The sequence below is a fragment of the Triturus cristatus genome, chromosome 1_1 (genome assembly GCF_964204655.1).
Source record: "Triturus cristatus chromosome 1_1, aTriCri1.1, whole genome shotgun sequence".
NCBI classification, from domain to species: Eukaryota; Metazoa; Chordata; class Amphibia; order Caudata; family Salamandridae; genus Triturus; species Triturus cristatus.
Window position 1 is genome coordinate 331,521,367 of NC_140579.1, and position 21,016 is coordinate 331,542,382.

Here is a 21,016-nt window from a genome sequence, read left to right on the forward strand (position 1 = left end):
CTGCCAAGTCCCAATCTGTGCTCAGCCCGGGAAAATGTGTGAAGAGGTGTGAAATTACTCACAGGAGCACAGATTCCTCTGAGCTTAACAGAATTTGCAAGGTGGAGACTGTGGGCAATATTTGTACACCATGTGTCAAATCCTGCTTGTTAGGTCTGTTAAGCCACATGTAACACTTTGGTTTACTTAAAAAGGAGAGAACAGGATGCCAGGACAATTCTTGTGTATCCAATATCTTTGTTGCTAAAGGGCCCTGCTTTTTTCCTACCAGACTTTGGTCCCTGTTTTTTTTGTGGTTACAGCGCCTACTTCAAATTGGATTATAGTGTTATATGTGGGAGGACACTGATGATTTCCCTCTGATATTCCTATACGCATCCCAACCAACGAGAAAGACTTGAAGAAGTTGGACCACCTTCTACTTGAAATCCAGGAACAGAAAGATGTTCAAAGATCATAAGGCTAATCCCCAGGAGGGCTCCGATAACATAACAAAGCTGATGACGACATTTCTGTGAATAATCCCAGCTGACCAGAGTCAACTGGGCCAGGACTGGACTGTTCTGTTGCCCTCTGATTTCTGCCTAGCACCATGAGTCTCAAAGTGTTTCTTCTAAGATCCTGGGGATATTGGAAGTGCACTTGTGTGGTTGTTTGGGCAACAAAAGAAGTATCTGGTCAGCAGTCCGCCTGTGTTGGATTGAATTTCAGGTTTGTCCTACATAGAGAATAATTTTTCCTTACGGCTTGCCACGTACACTGACTGACTATTGTATAGTGTTGTGTTCTGGAACACTCTGTCTGAAATGTAATATAGTGTTAGGTGCTAAATTTGAAATTGTTTCCTGATCCAATGCGTTGCACGTCTCTGCCTTTATTTTTTAAATATCACCTACTCCAACTGAGATGCCATGTTAATGCATGTTCACAGTGATCCACTGAATTTCCCTTTGAATACAAGTCACATGTTTCCTTTGTTAATTTGTTGTAATCAGTAAATTAAATGTTGCAACTGTATTTCACTTTCTGGGCACAAATAATGAGTTTAAATTGTTTAAAAATGGAATTAAAGAGAATTGAGAAACTACAGGTTCCACAATGCTAAATGCATGTTTTCCTAGCACCACAAACAAAGAATGTAAACCATATGTCCACAACTCAAGGAACAGGGGAAAACCCACGGCAGGTACTTTAGAATCAAAGTGCAGAAGCACACCAAAATCAAATAAGAATGTATTTGCTTTGTTACAATACCTGATATTTGTTGCAGTTGTTTAGTTTAGTTTGGTTTAGTTAAGTTTAGTTTAGGTTAGTTTAGTTTCCAAAGACTTCCCCAAATTAGTTTTGTTTGGAGTGGGAAAACGAAATGTAACCCCTTTAGTGTCCAGCACCTTCCCCAAACTGGTTTATATTGGAGTGGGAATAGTAAATGTCCCCCTTTTGCTGTCCAATAGCTTTCCCAAATTGGTTTAAATTGGAGTGGGAATAGTTAATGTTACCTCTTTAGTGTCCGGCACCTTCTTAAAATTGGTTTATATTGAAGTAGGAATAGTAAATGAACCCCTTAGTGTCCAACACCTAGTATAGCGTGGAGTGGGAATGGTAAATGCCACCCTTCCCCAAATTGGTTTACATTGGAATGGGATTAGTAAATGCAACCCCTTGAATTTCCAATGCCTTCCTCAAATTGATATAGAGTGGATTGGGAACAGTAAGTGACAACCCATTAATGTCCAACCCCTCCCCAAATTGGTTTAGATTGGAGTGGGAATAGTAAATACAACTCCTTTAGTGTCCAACACCTTTCCCTTTGATTAATATTGGAGTGGAAATGGTAAAAAGTCACCCCTTTAGTGTCCAACGCATTCCCCAAATTGGTTTACATTGGACCAGGAATAGAAAATGTAACCCCTTTAGTGTTCAACACCTTCCCAAAATTGGCATAGAGTGGAGCGGGAATAGTATATCTAACCCCTTTGGAGTCCAACATCTTCCCCAATGTTTTTTTGATTGGAGGGGAAATAACAACTGCCACCCTTTAAGTTTCCAACGCCTTTCCCAAAATGGTTTAGATTGGAGTAGAAATAGCAAATGCAACCCCTTTAGTGTCCAACACCTTCTCTAAATTGGTTTAGATTGAGTGGAAATTGTAAACTTCACCCCTTTAGTGTCCAATACCTTCCCCAAATTGGTTTAGATTGGAGTGGGAATAGTAAATGTAGCACTTTAGTCTCCAAATCCTTCCACCAGTATGGTTGAGTTGGAGTGGGAATAGTAAATGTTATGTCTTTAGTGTCTAACGATTTTTCCTTTTATTTGTATTTAGTAGAAATAGGTTGTTTTATTTTGTTACAATTATTGGTGAGTAGAAACGCAATAAACAAATCATTAGTTTTATGTTTGCATACAATAATGTTATCAATTGCATTGCTTTATACAATAAACGTCACACATATTTATCTTTTGTTTATTTATTCAAACTTTAGTAATTGTATATTTTGACATTTTTTATTATACAATTTTAATGTCATAAACTAACATTTCTATAAAGTTAAGTACATTTAATATTTATTCTTATTTAAAAACATTATTTAAATATACATAGTTTCAATTTTATTTTAACCTTTGCTTTTGAAGTATATCAAATATTTGTATATATTTTATACCATTATTAAATGTATACTTTGCACATTTTAACTATTTTATAATAATATATTTTAACATGTTTCACATGTGTAATATTTCGTTACATTTTTTAATAGATATAGTTAATATTTTTACAATAGTTTCACATAGCGGGAATTTTTATTACCGCTTCCTTCTATTTTATAATCTATTTATTTTATTTTTACTCTTCATTGGCACAGGTAAGTCCTTTTTTAAGGTTTTTTTAAAAATGGTTTTGAGGGTGGGGAGTTTAGGGAGGGAGGTCTGGAAGGTAGTTATCCTGTTGTCTGTGGGTTCTTTGTGTATTTTTAGATGTATGACTGTTATTGATTTTCAGTGGTTTATATTGTTTTACACTATTTAGGTCATATTTTGCTAGAATGTGTTACATTAAGTTATGTTGGGTATGTTTTGATGATTAACTGTATTGAATATGTATTTTTAGGTGTGTAATGCGTTTTTGCGGGTGGGTTCTTTTTTTTACTTTACAGGTTGTTTTCTAAGATCATGTGCTGTGGCCATTGGACGTTTATGTTGTTTTTTAAGGAAATCATTTTTGGTTTATAATACAACTGTTAGAAATGGGGGTCTCTAGTTGGCAATGGGCGCTTCTGCCACGGCATGACCGCATGGCTAATTACGATGAGAATGCAGAGCTGGCAGACTGAGCAATTCATCCGACCGCCGCGCACACACATAGGCCAAATGAATGGTGGACGGAACCAACTCCACAACAATGCCCGAAGTGTGCCTGTACTCCCTGCCGCCCCAACTTGCTCCTGGTAAGGAAAGCCTTGCGCAGCATGGAAGAGACATCTGGAGGTCATCCCTCATGTGGACACACCCACATACCACAGTATAAAGCCAACCCCTTCCCGGACCAGCATCCTTTGCACACCACAAGCCGAGACAGAGAGAAAGGACACCATTGACTCCCACTGCACAACATCACACCCACCTATCTCTGCACAACACCACTTTCACCCACACACTTCACAGATCTTCACCACTACCTTGCACCGTGCACCCCTCATCCATTTGCACCATGCCCCACAAGAAAAAGCCCAAATTCACTGACTCAGAGTTGAAAGTGATGGTAGAGGAGATAATCAGGGTAGAACCACATTTGTTTGGGCACCTGGTCCAGCACACCCCACTTGTGCGCAATAATCAGATGTGGGCAAGGATGCACCGCAAAGTCAATGCCATAGGGACCACCATACGCAAACTGCGTAACATCAGGAAGCAGTGGCTCGACCTCAAGGGCTGGGTCAAGCTTCTGACCCAGAGGAACTACGCAGCGGCTCAGAGAACTGGTGGCGGCCCTCCCATTCCATCACTAAACTTCATCGAAAGAGAAGAGAAGGTGCTTGCCATAATGCATCCAGAGAGTCTCACAGGAATCGAGGGGGGAGTGGAGGCTGGTAAGTACTAACAAATGTCTCCCATCACACTGCAATGTACTGTTGTGCACAACAAGTGAGCCTCAATCACCAGCCCACATCAAACTCATGTGGAATGCATTCTTTCAATATGAATGGATCACAAGGCTAGCATTTCCTTACTCAGCTTCACCTCACAGGTAGGTAGTCAGCTCAGGCACCCTGGCCCCCCTCCCAAACAGCATGCCCACTCTCCCCACCCCACATTCATGTGTCAGCTAACTTCATTGACAGTGACTCCTAACAGGTAGGTAGCTATCTCACTGGGGAGGGGGTTGTTGAGCCCTGACCGCAAGACCACAACTCCCACAAGGCCCTCTTTCTTCCTTCCCAAACAGCATGGCCCACCCTCCCCACCCCCAGCCATGTGTCAGCTAACCCTGTCGGCTGGGCCTCCTAACAGGTAGATAGCCATCTCACTGGGGAGGGGGTTGTTGACCCCTGACAGCAAGACCACAACTCCCACAAGGCCCTCTGTCTTTTCTCACAGACAGCATGGAGCTAAATGGCCCCCACATTCCGCACTTGGTAGCCTACTCTGGAAACCCCCATAAGTTGTAGGCAGTGCACATACAGCTAATACCATTGAGAGGCCACATGATTCACAGTGTCAGTGATGAAGTCACATGTCACTGCAAAGCAAATTACAAGAAAGCGATCACAAAAAGCCAATGTGCAAGTCCCATTGCCTCAAAGCAGAAAGACTCGGGTCAACACAACACATGCATGGAAACCTCACAAACCACAGGAGGTAAGTACAAAAAGCATAACACAAATCATGAAGTTGCGGCATTGTAGTCAGATACTCGTAGAAAATACACAAATGTCCAAGCATGAACTAAATTGGATGAGCAACAAGTTAGTACCAGAGGACATGTCCTTGGAAATACAATATCTGTACATATGAATTTGATTCTTCAGCAATGTCACACTTCTAACGAGCAATGTATGTACCTCCACATCACGTTTGATGGCTAACAAACTGTTATGAATGCATAGTAATGCCAAGGTAAAAAGTAAGGCCATCTCAAATGAAATGTGCTAAACATGAACCTCAAAGTTGTGCTGTGTACTGAACATGCTGACAATATAACCTCTCTTCAATAGGTAACTCGCTAGCAACAGTAGGCGACTGTGCCATGGGCGAGCCCAGCCAGCCTTCTTCCCCAAGGAAGGTGAACCCTCAGATGCAGACTCCCTAGTCTTTTCGGATGAGGAGGACCGACCTGGCCCCTCTGGCGTGCCCAGGACAGCTCAGTCTCTGGCCCTCACTAACCCCACCACCATGAGTCCCACTACAGATGCACCGCCAATGCAGAGCCCTGCAGCAACGACCAGTGTGGCAGCCACCTCCAACATCACCACCGCTGCCTCCAACACTGTCCTTTTGCCAGCAGTTGTGAATTCCACCAGGCCGACCGGGGATGCTGAGGACATTGAACAGTGGCAGCACCTGGCACTGCCACAGGTGGGAGACCAACTGGGGGACAGCCACAGGAGGACAATGAGACTGGGGCCCTAGACACCATGCTAACTGTCCTTGGTGCATACCAGCAGAACCAGGGACTGATGGGCCAGGTCCTTGAAGAACTGCGGGAACTCCGGCCGGCTGCAGATATCCATGGACACTCGCTTGGGACAACATGTGAAGTATATGGGCCAGCTTGTGGGTGTTCTGAGGGACATGCATGCGGCTTAAATCGCTGCCAACCCCACCCCCCTGTGGCCAGCCAGATGATAGTCACACCACCTCAGCAGCAGCCACAGGGAGGGGTGAGTCACACCACGGCGAATACTCCGACTGCTCTGAGTATGCAGCAAGTTCCCCCCGGCCAAACGGCAGAAGGGACGTCTGAAAAAGACCCCGGGAGGATCACGTGGCACAGCATCATGCTATATCAGTTCTTGGAGCAACCGCTGATGTCAACACTGTAACACTGAGCATTGCCTTTGTTATAAATATGAAACCACATTGCCACAAAGATGGGAGTGTTTGGTTGGACTTTGGAACTCTACCATTGTGTGTTATACCCTAACTATCTGTGTACCATCACTTTCTACTTCACTCCTCACCTGTCACTCATTGCAAAATAAACACAACTCACAACAGTATGCCTTTGTGTCAAGAACATTTTCATAATAGTAAGAAGCATGTTAACTCACATTGCAAGTATCCGATTATGTAAAAGCGAAAATCCATTGAGAGTGTGGAGGAACCTGGAAAGACACAAGGAAATAACAGTGCATTGACATATTATGAAATAACCGCAAAAGCACACCACTAGGCAACACTGTACAATATGCATTACAGATAACACCGGCCAACACCATCAACATGGACAGCAGGGGGACTGGAGCACACAACTGCACCTCCCAACACAGCTTAGCCCTTAGCATCCTGGTAAATGCAGTTCAGTTGAAAAGCTTACTTTTGTTACCGTTGTTGTGTGTCACCAAGGTTGGTGCAGGTCAGTGCTGTGAATGTCTAGACACATGTGTGTTGCGTTACCCTCCTACATCAGTAGGGGTAAGATACATTGTGATCGGTGTCTGCTGAGGAAGCTGCCACAGTCTACTCAGGTCTCTGTGCCTCTCCCTGCCCAACTCAGGTTAAACAACTCAGTCACATGACAAGTAAGCATCGTGACTGAACTGCATTTACCAGAATGCTAAGGGGTGAACTGTGCTGGGAGGTGAAGCAGTGTGCTCCCATCCCCCTAATGACATCATCATGGATATGACGGAAGTTGTCACAGATCACACAGCGCAAAACAATGAAATCCTTAGCAGTGTACCCACAAGTGCCAGCATCACAACACATCCTGTCATGTAGACGATGGTGACATTGTCACATTCACACACTCAAGTACTGTTGCTCAGGGATTTTCATGTGACATGTGCGATCTATGCATGTTTACTCACATGAACACCAGTCCCTGACAACATACCCACTCTAAATCTGTTTTACAACCGAAGTTATCTTCTCCTGAATGAGCACAACTGCTGCGGTTACAGGGCAGGCATCACGTATATAGGAACTGTTGCACGCCGTGTTCCTTGCTGTAGCAATGTTCTCCTTACTCCCCCATATGAGACTGTGGCTAGTCATTTGTGGCCTCACATTCCCACAGTGAAAGCATACAGTGTGAAGGCACAATGGGCTTCTGTTTCAACAAGTAGTCGCTCACATATCAGCCCTGAGACCTTCGAATTGCAGGTGCCTTGACCGTCCCGCACGATTCAGTCACTGCTGAACACGGCACTCCCACTTTTTTCCGGGGAACTGACACAAAAATTATCGAAAGCCTCTGATACTGAAGGCCGTTGCACACTTTTTTCAAACTTGTAGGCTCTGGCCTTGTCCCTTTGTTTCATGCTATTTTTGGAGTACTACCGGGTGTCAGTCTCCAATTTTCAGACTGCATTAAGCGGTTTGATCTCACTACTTGTGGCTGTACAGCTGAGCGATGGTTCTAAGAGTACGCTCACGCTATGTCTGTCCGTCCTATGGTCCAGGCGAACCCCAGTCAGTTGCAACTGAACCATGACCGCAAGCGGCTTCTCTTTGGATTTGTCCAATTAGCTGTGCAATGCATCAGTTATAGGCTAACCTTCCTCTATGCCTATTTTACCTGCGTGCAACCTGTGTTCTACTGTCACCGATGCCCCTTCACTAGGCCATGGATGTCTGCCTTTCCAACACATTCCTTGGTGCCCTGGATCATGAGCTGTGGGCGAGTCCTTTGTTGGTCCACGACCAGGACTGCTTCAGTGAAACACGTTTGTGGGATGCCTTTCAATGTGTGAGACAGGCTGCCAGCTGCGCCTGTGCATTTGCACAACAGCTCCTGTGCCATGCCTACTTTGAACCTCTCCCAGGTTGCCATGGGATGCTCCTTTCCTCCTTGTGGTGCAAGGAGCACATCTGTTTCTTCATACTGCTGGATTGGAGGGCGGTCCTATTTTGCTGAAGATGATTTGGATTGTCTTTTGGAACTGATTGCCTTCGAAGCTGCCTGTGCCTTCTTGGATTCGTAACTACTTAACAACAACAGGAACTGTTGGTGACTAATCCAATATCCTTTTATAGTTTTTTATGAATACTGACAGGAATTGACATTCAGCTCTCTGACTTTTTCCCTGTCTGCATTAGCTTTGACTCTGCTGACCTCTGCGGTCTGTTTCACTTTGTACCACAGACCTGAGCAAAGGGAGGCTATCATCTGACCGTCATGGACATTGTCGACTGGCATGAGCCGGGCTTCCATCATGCAGCTGTAGCGCACAAAATTTAAATGGCGTAGTTGTTTTGCAAGTACCTTAGTATATGCCTGTCACATGAGAAGCGTCCAGAGCTTGTTCTCTGCGTTGTCCAGGAGTACACCCTGAACATTCTGTCCATGGTCGGAGAACATGGTCTGCTGTCATTCTGTTCTGGTCAGGTCCTAGCTCCCCGACTCATCATAGTGTCACAGCTGTTAGAGGACACGGGTGCCTTTTAGATGTCATGGGAAGGCGGGCTAATTGCCCCACACTTGGAAGGTGTTCCATCCCAGTGATGAGAGCGACACAGCACATGTGATATACATTTCACCATGTATTGGCTGAGGAATGGGGTCTGCTGACAAAGCCCATAGACCTGGGGCATTTCATACAACTACTCCCAGCAAGGGGTGGGGGATATGCTCGTGGGTCTTTGTCCAGAGGGATTATTGTTTTTACATATTGCTTCATGTGATATGGATGTGTTACTTTGGTAACTGTTTTTGTACGCATGCATTCTCAACTTGTTGTGGCACGTATGTTGCGTGTTTTGACACTGTAGTAAAAAATGCACATTTGAAAGCGTTTCTTGTCTTCAACTTATCTACTTGTGTACAGGCGCTTGAATACCTTTCAGTGAGTAGGAGAGCTAGTGAGGCACTATAGCAATTTGGGTCCTGTGCTTATGGGTGCTTCTGGAAGCTCAATCCTTGCCTGCCCATGTTCTCTAATCCTGTGCATAGTCCTGTATGTGTACAAAATGGCAGCAACAATTCTGAAAGTTTGTGAGACAACAGCAAGGCACACAGACACAGTCATAGTCGCTCATTGTTAACTTACACGCAACCGAAGTAGTTGACGATGAGCTGTTGACGCTGGTCAAGGCCTTCTTCCTCACCACTGTCATTGTCACTGGGCATGTGTGGGTTGGGAGCGGGGGACTGCTGCTGTTCATCATCGTCCATAATCAGGGGGATCCTTCGGCTCATGGCCAGGTTGTGTAGCATGCAGCAGGTGACTACCATCTGGCATAACTTCTGTGGTGAGTACATAAGTGCACCACCAGTTTTGTCCAGGCGCCTAAATCCTGAATTCAGCAGTCCAAAAGTGCGCTCCACCACACGCTGTGTCCTCCCATGTGCATCATTGTATTGGACTTCCCCCGGCGTCGTAGAATTCCGCAGTGGGGACAGCTACCATGGACGATTGGGATACCCAGAGTCACCAAGTTGTTAGACAAACAGGCAAACAGTTGAATCTGAATAAATGAGGAGAGCAGCATGTCACACATACGTCACAGTCATTGACACAGCCCACTCACCGACAAGCCAGGCCAGCTCAGGGTGCCAATTGGCCATCATTTGGGGAATGGTGCTGTTCCACAAGATGTAGGGGTAATGTGCTGACCCAGGATACTTTGCACACACGTGTGAGATGATCAGATCCGCCTGGCATACCACTTGCGCGTTGATGGAGTGGTAGTGTTTGTGGGTCCTATAGATGTGTTCACTTGCCTGCGGTGGTACGGGGGACTTGTGGGTACCATCAATGGCTCCCACAACATTTGGAATGCCTCTCAGGTCATGGAACTTCCCCTTAACAGGTGCCAAATCATCCCTCCTCGGGAAGTGGACATGTCTGTCCTTGTACAGCATTCATGCTGACAAGACTTCATGCAACACCATGCTGAACATGGGCTATGACATCCCACCGGAGCTGGCCATAGTGTACTGGAAAGACTCAGTAGCGAAGAAATGCAGTGCAGCCATCATCTTAACTGTTGAAGACAATGCAGCCAGGTATGTTCTGTTGGGATTCAAATGGGGCTCCAACTGAGCACATAGGTTTCATACTGTGTGGCGTTCAAAACGGAATTTCCTGATGATTTCGATGTCCTCCATCGTTGCCAGGTCGGGGACAAGTCGAAGGATGGGTGGTCCTGCATAAATTGGGACCCCCTCTAAAGCATTTAATTTCAGGCCATGGAGAAGAGGGGAAAGGACACCAACATACACTAAGAAAACTCCCTCAAGGGCTATATTTCCGTTATCCTACAGACTATATCACACCTGGGATCAATAATTTAGTTAAATCACATCAAAAACATTTGACCATTACAATTTGATTCTCATTTTTTTTATTATTTCATTTCTTTATATATTTTGTACACTTTCATTTCTCTTTTTTCATTTTAAAATTTTCTTTGAAGATATATACATTACAATAAAAAAACAATCTTGTTATTACAACAATGCATCAGATATAAAGAAACATATGTAATGTGTAACTTAACAAAGAAACCCCTGGACAAAACATATAAATACATCAATTTCAAAAAACCTCATTCAAACACATTCAAACTCACACAGCCTACATACAAACTGTATCCGAACAAAGGGAGATTATAGATAGCAAAAAATCTCCAAGACCAGATTGAAACAATACATTCAAAAAGGGGTCTGAACATAGGGTCGACAAGCGTTTTGGCGGTATATGAAGAGTAGTCAAACCACCTTCATCAGGACCTTTACAGATACCCACATATCTACCACAACACCCAGGGGACCTGAAACGACATAAAAAAATAACTGTTATGAGCCGATGACTTATCCTTTAATTTATTGATTGGACCAAGATTTGAAAACCACAAACAAACTTTTGTTCAAGAGAAAGCAAAACTAACAGTTGACAGACCCCACACCACCAAGTTCTCTTACTCCCACTACTCAAATAGGAGTATCGAGATAAAGTCCAACAATACATAATTAATAAGAAAAAGACAATACACAAAAACGTCCACAAGTGCATTAAGGAATAGCCCCTTAATTTCCCTTCAAACGTATATAAGAAATCACTAAAACCCAAAGTGGTGTGACAGATCCTACTACTAAGTTAGCCAAATATACCCTATACAATGTATCAAGAGATTATATACATTATAATACTTTCAAACATGGACGGTCAACAGACAGTCAGTCACTCCACTTAAAGATTCAGCCAGTGGTCTATTTCTAGGAGGACGATGTGTGCTCTATACAAACAGGACATTAAATAGACATAAGCACTAGGTAACTGACTTCCCTTATTACTCTATTCTCAGATCATGGACTAGAGATACCTTACCCAAAATGACTCTTCTTGCGGCCCTCAAATCATTAGGCAGCCATATCTTTTTTAAGAAAACCCATCCCATCAGGGACAGGAGAATTCTGCAAAGAAAGAAACATATTCAGATGAGACTCAGAAAACTACATAATACGTTTTTTTCAAGACTCCATACCAAGGTGTTGGTGCTTCCAAGTAAAATATTGGACATATACACACCAAAAAATACGTTGATGTTGTCTGGAGAGAAGCCTTCATTTTGCTTTCCTCAATGCTTCAATAGTTCATATTTTGATTTTTCATTAAAAACTGATTTAATGTGCAGAGCAACCTCCTCACGATAATACTTATTCGATAGGGGTCTATAGAATAGAGGGGAAACAATACCCGATGAGTCACAACAGATAAACCTACACTTCAATCTAATATAAGCAGTACACACCCAAACCATATTGCAACCCGAGTTCTTTATAAATCAAAAAGCTGGCCTTAAAGCTAGTATGGATCACAAACGATTAATTTGCTTAAGGATATGGGTGAATTATCATCATTGTTACATTGATGAAAGTACTCTGGCAGGTAATGTAATCCAGGAGCCATAGGTGTAGTTAAGTAGATTTATTCATAGTAAGTAGGATGGTAAAGAAGGCCCCACCAGGAGCAGCATCCAGCTGCTCAGCCCATCTCACTCCAACTGACCACACTTCAAACCATGCATCCACGAACATTCCAATGACATCACACACACAGGCTGAGCAGCAGGGAGAAGGAGAAGACCAGAATACAACACATTCCCCTCCTTTAAACAATAAAAATAAAAGAATACAAGAGAAAATAACACAGTAAGCCGTGACGATGACAAGGTCAGGATTTCACATAAGCAATAACAAGAATATACGAATAACTATACATAAAATTTTCAAATAGCAATACAGCACAATATAGGAACTAAAAGCGCGGTTAATAATTTAAAATGGTATGATTAATTGTATCACACCACCTAGCGAAACAATGAAAACCATACATGACAAACAATCCAACACATCGATGCAGAAACCTCACATGACAACTCATCCGACAATAACCAAATGTAAAAACATCTCATGACACTACCATTCAACAGTTCAAGCTGACACACAAGACATCACCTAACCACCATCCCTTATCCAAACCAAAAATACCCAAAATATCACAAGTCATGCCAGTTGGCCAGACCAGCACAAAAAGCGATAAACAGGTAACTGAAACTAAAAGGAATGGCGCCCCTCAGATTAACAAGGCCAGGAATGTATCATTCAAAACTAAACACACACAGCATGGAGAATAAGACTCCTCAAAACACGTAAGGTAACTGACTATTTAAACATATGCTAAGGCATAACACAACTTTATGGTTTAAACTTTAAAAGGGTACTAAACCCCCAGCGCACAGGGTACACGACTCCCCGAAACGCACATCTAGGCAACTCACACTTTAAGGGGTACATGACTCCCCAGCGCTCACAGGATACGCGACTCCCCGAAACGCACGCCTAGGCAACACACACTTTAAGGGGTACATGACTTCCCAGCGCTCACAGGATACCTAACTCCCAGAAACGCATGCCTAGACAACACATAACTTACTTTAAAAAGGGAACTTAACCCCCAAAACCAACGCCTAGGCAACACACACTTTAAGGGGTACATGACTCCCCAGCGCTCACGGGATACATGACTCCTTGAAACGCACGCCTAGACTAAACATATGACACACTTTGAAGGGTATTTAACTCTTGAAACAAACGCCTAGGCAAAACCACTTTAAGGGGTACATGACTTCCCAGCGCTCAGAGGATACATGACTCCCTGAAACGCACGCCTAGACTAAACATATGACATGCTTTAAAAGGTACTTGACTCTTAAAACCAACGCCTAGGCAAAACCACTTTAAGGGGTACATGACTCCCCAGCGCTCACGGGATACTTGGCTCCCTGAACGCACGCCTAGACAAATTTTAAAAGGTAACTGACACCCAACATAAAACAAAATAAAAAGATTGTGACCCATCAAATGCAGATGCCCACGCTAACTAATTAAACAAAGCGCAAACATCATGGTACTAGGATATAAACTATGCCAGTGTTATTACAAATCTGCACTCATGCCTAACTTAGAAAATAATAACAACATGTAAATCGCAGAGGTTGCCAATACCAATACATATTAGGTGATTGATCAAACCACTGCAAAAGCATAAGGTGATCATTAACATTAAACATTAACAGTGTAGATTTTACTGTAAATTTTGCACCATAACTATAACATAACAAACTAAAATAATATAAAGTAGTCACCGTTCTCGTCACTGAAAAAAAAAATGCTCGAATAAAATCCCACTAGAACAGAAGTTGAAACAGAACTGGGAAGGATCCATCAAAATCCACAAGGTGGCAGTGTTGCCAAAACTTAGATAAAGCATCAATAGAAGAAAAAGTTAATTGTAATGCGATCTCCTAGGTAAAACCAACTTAACCAAAAACACCTTGTCCTGTCTCTCTTTACACGCCACATATTACATCAAATTACATTGCAGCAAAACATCGAGGTTGAAGTGAAAAGGATCGGTGCAGCACACAACACTGTACAGATTGTTCAGTGGCCATACTTCGCAGCTCACACGGTTTAGCACGTTCAGGTGGTGCTGATCACATCAACATTTCTTGGATGCAGTTCTAGAAACCAGTCTTTAAGTATGCATTCGCATCGATGAAGTTCTCTTTCCTTCTTTTTTTTTTTAATATGCAAACCAAATTGATTCCTTTATAGTCCACGCAGTGAGCAAACTTCTCCGCTCCCGTGGTTTGGTACACAACTCCGTGTTGCCCAGTGCTTCGGTAATAGAGGGCTCAAGATGGCGGCACGTTGATGGACGCCCGCCAGGTGGCTCCAGGCGCGTCTGTGAGTGGCAACGTGAATCAGCAGTGTAATTGCTGGTGCCATGGGAGGTGGAATAGCTGCGACGTCAAAGAAGATGCCAGTTCGAGCGTAGAACAGGTAAGGGCGCGCGGACCAAGCATATCTTGCGCTTCCATTTTAAAAATTGCACCCTTGTCAAAAATAGCAACTGCCCACTACAGTTCCGTGGCAAAACACTCAGTTAAGCACATCCTTGGCATCGCGAAACAACCCATACCGGGTGCCAACACTTGCAAGGCATCTCTCAGACTTGACATGACTGCGGCAAATCAAATGTGAAAAAAAACGAAACACGATGCCTCCACCAGTTGATGAAAGCGCTAACACTCTGCCAGATCACGAAGTCAGATAATTCCATGTGGGCTTCCCCATATGTATGTAGATCGTTATCAAAAGGAAATTCAGGCATATTAATGTTCTAGAGCAATCTCCGTTGTAGAAATAAAAACAATCCAGAGAAAAATGCAGGCCCTTTGTTGACAAGGCAGGTAAATTAAGCTTCTTATGTAACATTTTCCACAGAGTATTTTGGCATTTAGAAACACAGCATTATTACGCAGCCAAAAAGTCCAATGTTTGAGAGTTTCAAGTTTCAGGACCCACTCTGTCAAATACTTATAAGATATATTTTTTTTTTAAGTTGAAGATGTCAATAGGTAAAACAGGTTACCATTCATTGAGCCACACAACTTCCAACGCCTAAAACATACCTCTGTAGGCTGTCTGTTATAAAAGACACCGGTGGGGCATCCAAGGCGTGGATTAGCTTTGTCTTCAGGCTCAGCTTGCTTCATTTAGGCGCAGTTTCATCAGTTCCTTAGGTTATCGCGTGGTTCTTTACTTCCAATCGTCGCCACTGTTACATTGATGAAAGTACTCTGGCAGGTAATGTAATCCAGGAGCCATAGGTGTAGTTAAGTAGATTTATTCATAGTAAGTAGGATGGTAAAGAAGGCCCCACCAGGAGCAGCATCCAGCTGCTCAGCCCATCTCACTCCAACTGACCACACTTCAAACCATGCATCCACGAACATTCCAATGACATCACACACACAGACTAAGCAGCAGGGAGAAGGAGAAGACCAGAATACAACAATCATAGTTGTCAAATATAATCTCATGACCCAATATAACCAGAGGCAATATCCATGGTCAATTTTTACGTTCATATCTGTACCCATCCAATACTTCTCACCACATTTAGAACTTCAATAAAACCCCCAAATGAATATACGGAAGTATCTAGAACCAAATGACTTCAAAGGTTCTAAAACCTCGGCACATTTACGAAAAGGCTATTAACGAAATTGCGGTCCCCTCGATATTCGATAACTATAATACAATGCAACCACTGTCTGATGGAATCAGTAATAGTCTCATAACCAGCCTGCTATAAATCGATATTTAGCTTAGCTATTCCGTAACTCGGAGCACGCTCACATTTAAAAGAGACTCTGCATGCATACAACAGCCGCCCAACGTCTCTGTGGCAGGAACGCGATAATTGAAAGCGCAGTGACCTATAAATAACAGAGCTTCGGCTGGAAAATGGCACGAAAGTTAAACCCATGTGTCGCGTCCGTCACTATAAAGATAGGACTAACACAGATTTCAAACATGAGCGCCATCTTATTTACATCATCATATCGCGTTCGTCGCTATAGAAATAGGCCTAGTCCAGATTTCAAACATGAGCGCCATCTAGTCCAGATTTCAAACATGAGCGCCATCTTTACAATATAACGTACTCCCTATCGACAGACTGACACACTAATTTCAAGGGATCTTTGATACTGGTCAAAAAAAAATTTAATCTCACTTACACATTTGCACAATTTGAAGAAAAAATATTACATCTTCCTTTGCTTTGACAAAAAATAACTCTAAATAAGAATTATTTATAACAATCGTGTAAGAGTTTATTCCGGCTTATGTCTTCAACTCCATAATTACTCCAAGAGAAGAAAACCAATATCACGGTCCCAACCTAGGACCTTGGTCTAGATATTCAGATAACAGAGCACATTAAATATAGTGCAATCAGTCAAATCCCTAGAATGCTCTTATCTAATCTGTACAATCTGATGTTCTAAAAACAGAGATCGCTGTCACTGAACAATTCATATGGGAGAAAACAGGTCCATGAAGAGGTAAACAAAGTCAAGTTTTAGTAACATACCAGGCTATGTCTTCATTTAAACCTTCCTTTACACTATTCAAATGAAAGATCCAAAACGTTTCTCATTACTTACGTGTGATTTCTGCCGATTGACCTGCCTTACTAATGACTTTTTCTATGATACACCATTTTACATCCATCTCTGAATGCTGTTTATCCAAACAATGCTGTACTTGTGATGCCGTAGTTTTTCCTGTCCTTATTGCAGATTTATGCTCACTAAATCTAAGGCGGAATTCATGCCCAGTTTCTCCAATATACGCCAAGCCATAGGGACAGAATAATATGTATACAATATTGCAGCTCCAGCAGTTGGTAAGATGCTTAAGTTTTACATTTTTATCCTTAGATCTAAAGTATTCAGTGACTAATGCTGCATCACAAGCATGACATGCCCCACATTTGTGATTTCCTAATATAGGAGGTAGTCCTGTAATAGTAGTTTGGCGCTGGGTATCAGGCTTTTTCTGTCTTGTATCAACCAAAAGATCTTTTAGATTTCGATTTCTCCTGTATGTCACTAGTGGTTGTTTTAATTGTGTCTCATTTTCATCTGTATTCAAAATCCTCCAATTCTTAGTAATCAAATTTTTTATTTTGTAATTTAGTGAGGAATGATTGATAACGCACGTGATCTGATCACGTGGTAAACGATTGGTGCCTTGTAAAAGAGCATCCCGATTATAGTATTTAGCTCTTTTATAGGCATGTCTCCTGAGACATCGTCGCCAGGTCGGGGACAGGTCGAAAGATGGGTGGTCTTCTCATACGTTCTCTTCAGGGTACACATGCAAGAGATGAGTTACAGATGAGATGTGGTGAACAGCTTACCCAGACACTCACACAACCTCAACATTGACAGTACTTATGGTCATGTAGAATGCACAAGTGACCTGTATTCAGATGTTTGTCTTCACTCACTCGACATACTGACTACTGCAACATCCAAAGAAGTTGATGTGTATGGCATATAATACACTGCTACATCACTGCTGCAGCCAGCGATCGACAACTGGACAGCCCTCACCACCGAAGACACACTGAAGACGATGAAGTCAATCCACTCCGGGGCCCCCATGGACCCCTGCCCCCACCACATTTTCAACAGAGCTGCTGACACCATCGCACCCATGCTCTGCCACACCATCATCCGCTCCCTGGCAACCACCTTGTACCCCGACGACTGGAAACACGCTGAGATCAACCCGCTCCTGAAGAAACCCTCGGCGGATCCCACCGACCTCAAAAACTACAGACCCATCTCCCGGCTCCTGTTCCCAGCTGAAGTCATCGAGAAAGCCATCAGCGGCCAACTCGCCACATTCATCGGAGAGCACAACATCCTCGACTGCTCCCAATCCGGCTTCAGCAGAAACCACAGTATGGAAACCGCTCTCCTCTCCACAAAAGACGACATCCGCACCTTACTGAACAAAGGAGAAACAGCAGCACTCATCCTCCTCGACCTCTCAGCGGCATTTGACACAGTCTCTCACTGCACCCTAATACGCAGACTCCACGACGCACGGATACAAGACAAGGCCCTCGACTGGATCCGCTCCTTCCTCTCTGGCAGAACTCAGCGGGTCAAACTCCCCCCTTTCCTCTCGGACCCTACACTTACCACCTGCAGAGTCCCCCAGGGGTCCTCCCTCAGAAATACGCTCTTCAACGTCTACATGGCTCCACTCGCCCCCATCGTCAGAACCTACGGACTCAACATTGTGTCATAAGCAGACGACATCCATCTCATCCTCTCCCTATCCAACGAACCCAACACAGCCAGACACAACTTTCGAGAGGGCATGGACGCCGTCGCCAAATGGATGAAAAGCAGCTGCCTACAACTAAACACCAACAAAACGGAAGTACTCATCATGGGCCCAAACCCGGACGCCTGGAATGACACCTGGTGGCCCCTGCCCTCGGAAGTCCGCCCACCCCCACGGACCACGCATGCAACCTGGGAATCATCCTGGACTCAGAGCTCAAAATGGACCGCCAGATCAACTCCGTCTCGTCCTCCTGCTTCCACATCTTCCGCCTCCTACGTAAGACCTTCAAATGGATCCCCCTCGAACACTGAAAGACCGTCACTCACACCCTGGTCACCAGCAGGCTCGACTATGGCAATGCACTCAATGCTGGAATAAACAAAAACCTCGCCCGCAAGCTACAGAACATCCAAACGCCACCGCAAGATTGGTCCTCAACCTGCCAAGACACAGCCACATCTCCTAGCACCTGCTCACACTCCACTGGCTCCCCATCGAAGCTAGAGTCGCCTTCAAGATGCTAACCCACGCTCACAAGGCCCTCCACGACACCGGACCAGCATACCTGAACAGCCGATTTAAATTCCACGCACCCCAAAGGACCCTACGATCAGCTCAGCTCTCCTATGCCATGTCCCCCTCACCAGAAAGCCCAAATCGGGAGGCCGCCCCTTTCTCCTTCTGCACAGCCAGAGCCTGGAACAACCTTCCGCTCCACCTCAGACAAACAACATCGCTCCCCATCTTCGCAAGAATCCTCAAAACCTGGCTCTTCGACAGACACCCTGCTTGATGGACTGGAACCTGCAAACCCCACCACCCCCCAGCGCCTTGAGACCCTTACGGGTGAGTAGTCACGCTTAACAAACACCTGATTGATTGACTGATTGATTGAATGATTGATTGACATCAGGGATGAGCTTCCCTATGGTTTGATGGTGCAGCACTTGTGTTTCCCAGCATCAGTGCTGAGATGCATGCAGCTGCTGTCACTGCACGAACGCAAGCTTTAGTCCCACAATACACAAAAATATTATGGAATGAGGGCAGTGTGTATCATCTGGACAACGCAACATGGATTACAGCATGGTGGAAAGACACATGTGGACATTATGGGGTCAGTCCTGCGTGAGTATGTGATGATTTTTCGTAACATGCATTGCAATGTTCAACTGAGACTGAATGAGGCACAAATGCACATGGATTGTGTATACATGCCCACATTGCTGACAATGACCGTTGATGTCGGTCAGAGCAATGTTTGTTTGTTCCACATTTGCACTCCTATTACATGTGTGAGAACATTTACAGGCAATGGCAGCTAGGCACACTGCACGCTACACCAGTACGTGTGTTGGAAGTGCTAGGAATTACCAGTGTGTCTGATTTGCAAACAATGGACACCTCTAAATGTCTGCCTACATCGCTGACCCTTCACAAGACGATTCCTGGCCAAGAGACGCCACTCAGATGTCAAGGGATATACATGCGATATTCCCAGGTTGGATGTTTCATTACACAACATTGGTACAGAGCGAGAGACCTTTGTCTCTTTGGACTCCTTCCCTCATTTCAGTCCATGCCGGCCAAAAGGCATGGCAATGTATGTAATTTCACCCTCCCTTTCTTGGACATACCATGTGTGTGAAGACTTGACTCAAAGGTCACACTCTCTCATACTAGCTGGTCACTGTTCTAGTTGTTCTGATGTACCAGCCACTCCCCGAGGGCTGGCTTAACCCCCACCCTACAGACACCCAGCACAAGCGCCACTGGACATGTGACCCAGCCAACAAACGTGGCCGGACGCATGTGCCCTGGGCCAGTTCTCCTATACATGTACAGTGTCTGTGTGGTTACTTTATATGCATAGGGGCCTCGTGCCCCACAACATAACACATGAGGTGCACCAATCACTTTAGGCAAATGAGTTGTGATGTAATTCGCATGACGCCAATGCAAATGCAGAATGTGTTTGCATGCACGATAGCTGGCATCCGCAGCGATGACACGCATTGGCCCCAATTGAATGATGCAGGGTTGGGGTCACAGCTTCCATGCCGCCGCAGTGTGGCAAACGCTATGCGATTGAGCCATCAGCCAATGGGAGCCTTCGCGTACATTTTTTGATATTGTGGTGTGTGTGCTCAGCAACTACGGGGCTCGTCATTGGCCCCAATTGCCTTCAGGTGTACCGAGGGACACTCATGAGGATTGGATGGGCCTCGCACTTTGCATGTGGCAGGTTGCTACATTCATCGTGATGCCGCCACGCTTGCTGGGAGATGTAGTTGTTCAGGGGTTGCATGCGTGGAGATGTTTGGTACGTACCTCTGCTGTTGAGCGTGGCGGCGTCTTCTCTGCCGGAGGTGCCGGAGGTGCAGCAGGTAGAGCAGCGGGAAGTCCTGTAGCACAGGATCCATAGCGACACTGGTGGTTAAGATGGGTTCTGTATCGGCTCTTCCTCTCGGTTGTTGTGTTTCCGCCATCCGCAATGTGGTGGTTTTTACGCAGCGGTGAGAAGGGCTGTTTGCAACATCTTAATCTTGTTGGCGGACGGAACGTGTTTAAAAAGCAATTGGTTTGTTGGTTTAGAATTTCTCATTGTTTTTGAGCATTTTGGTA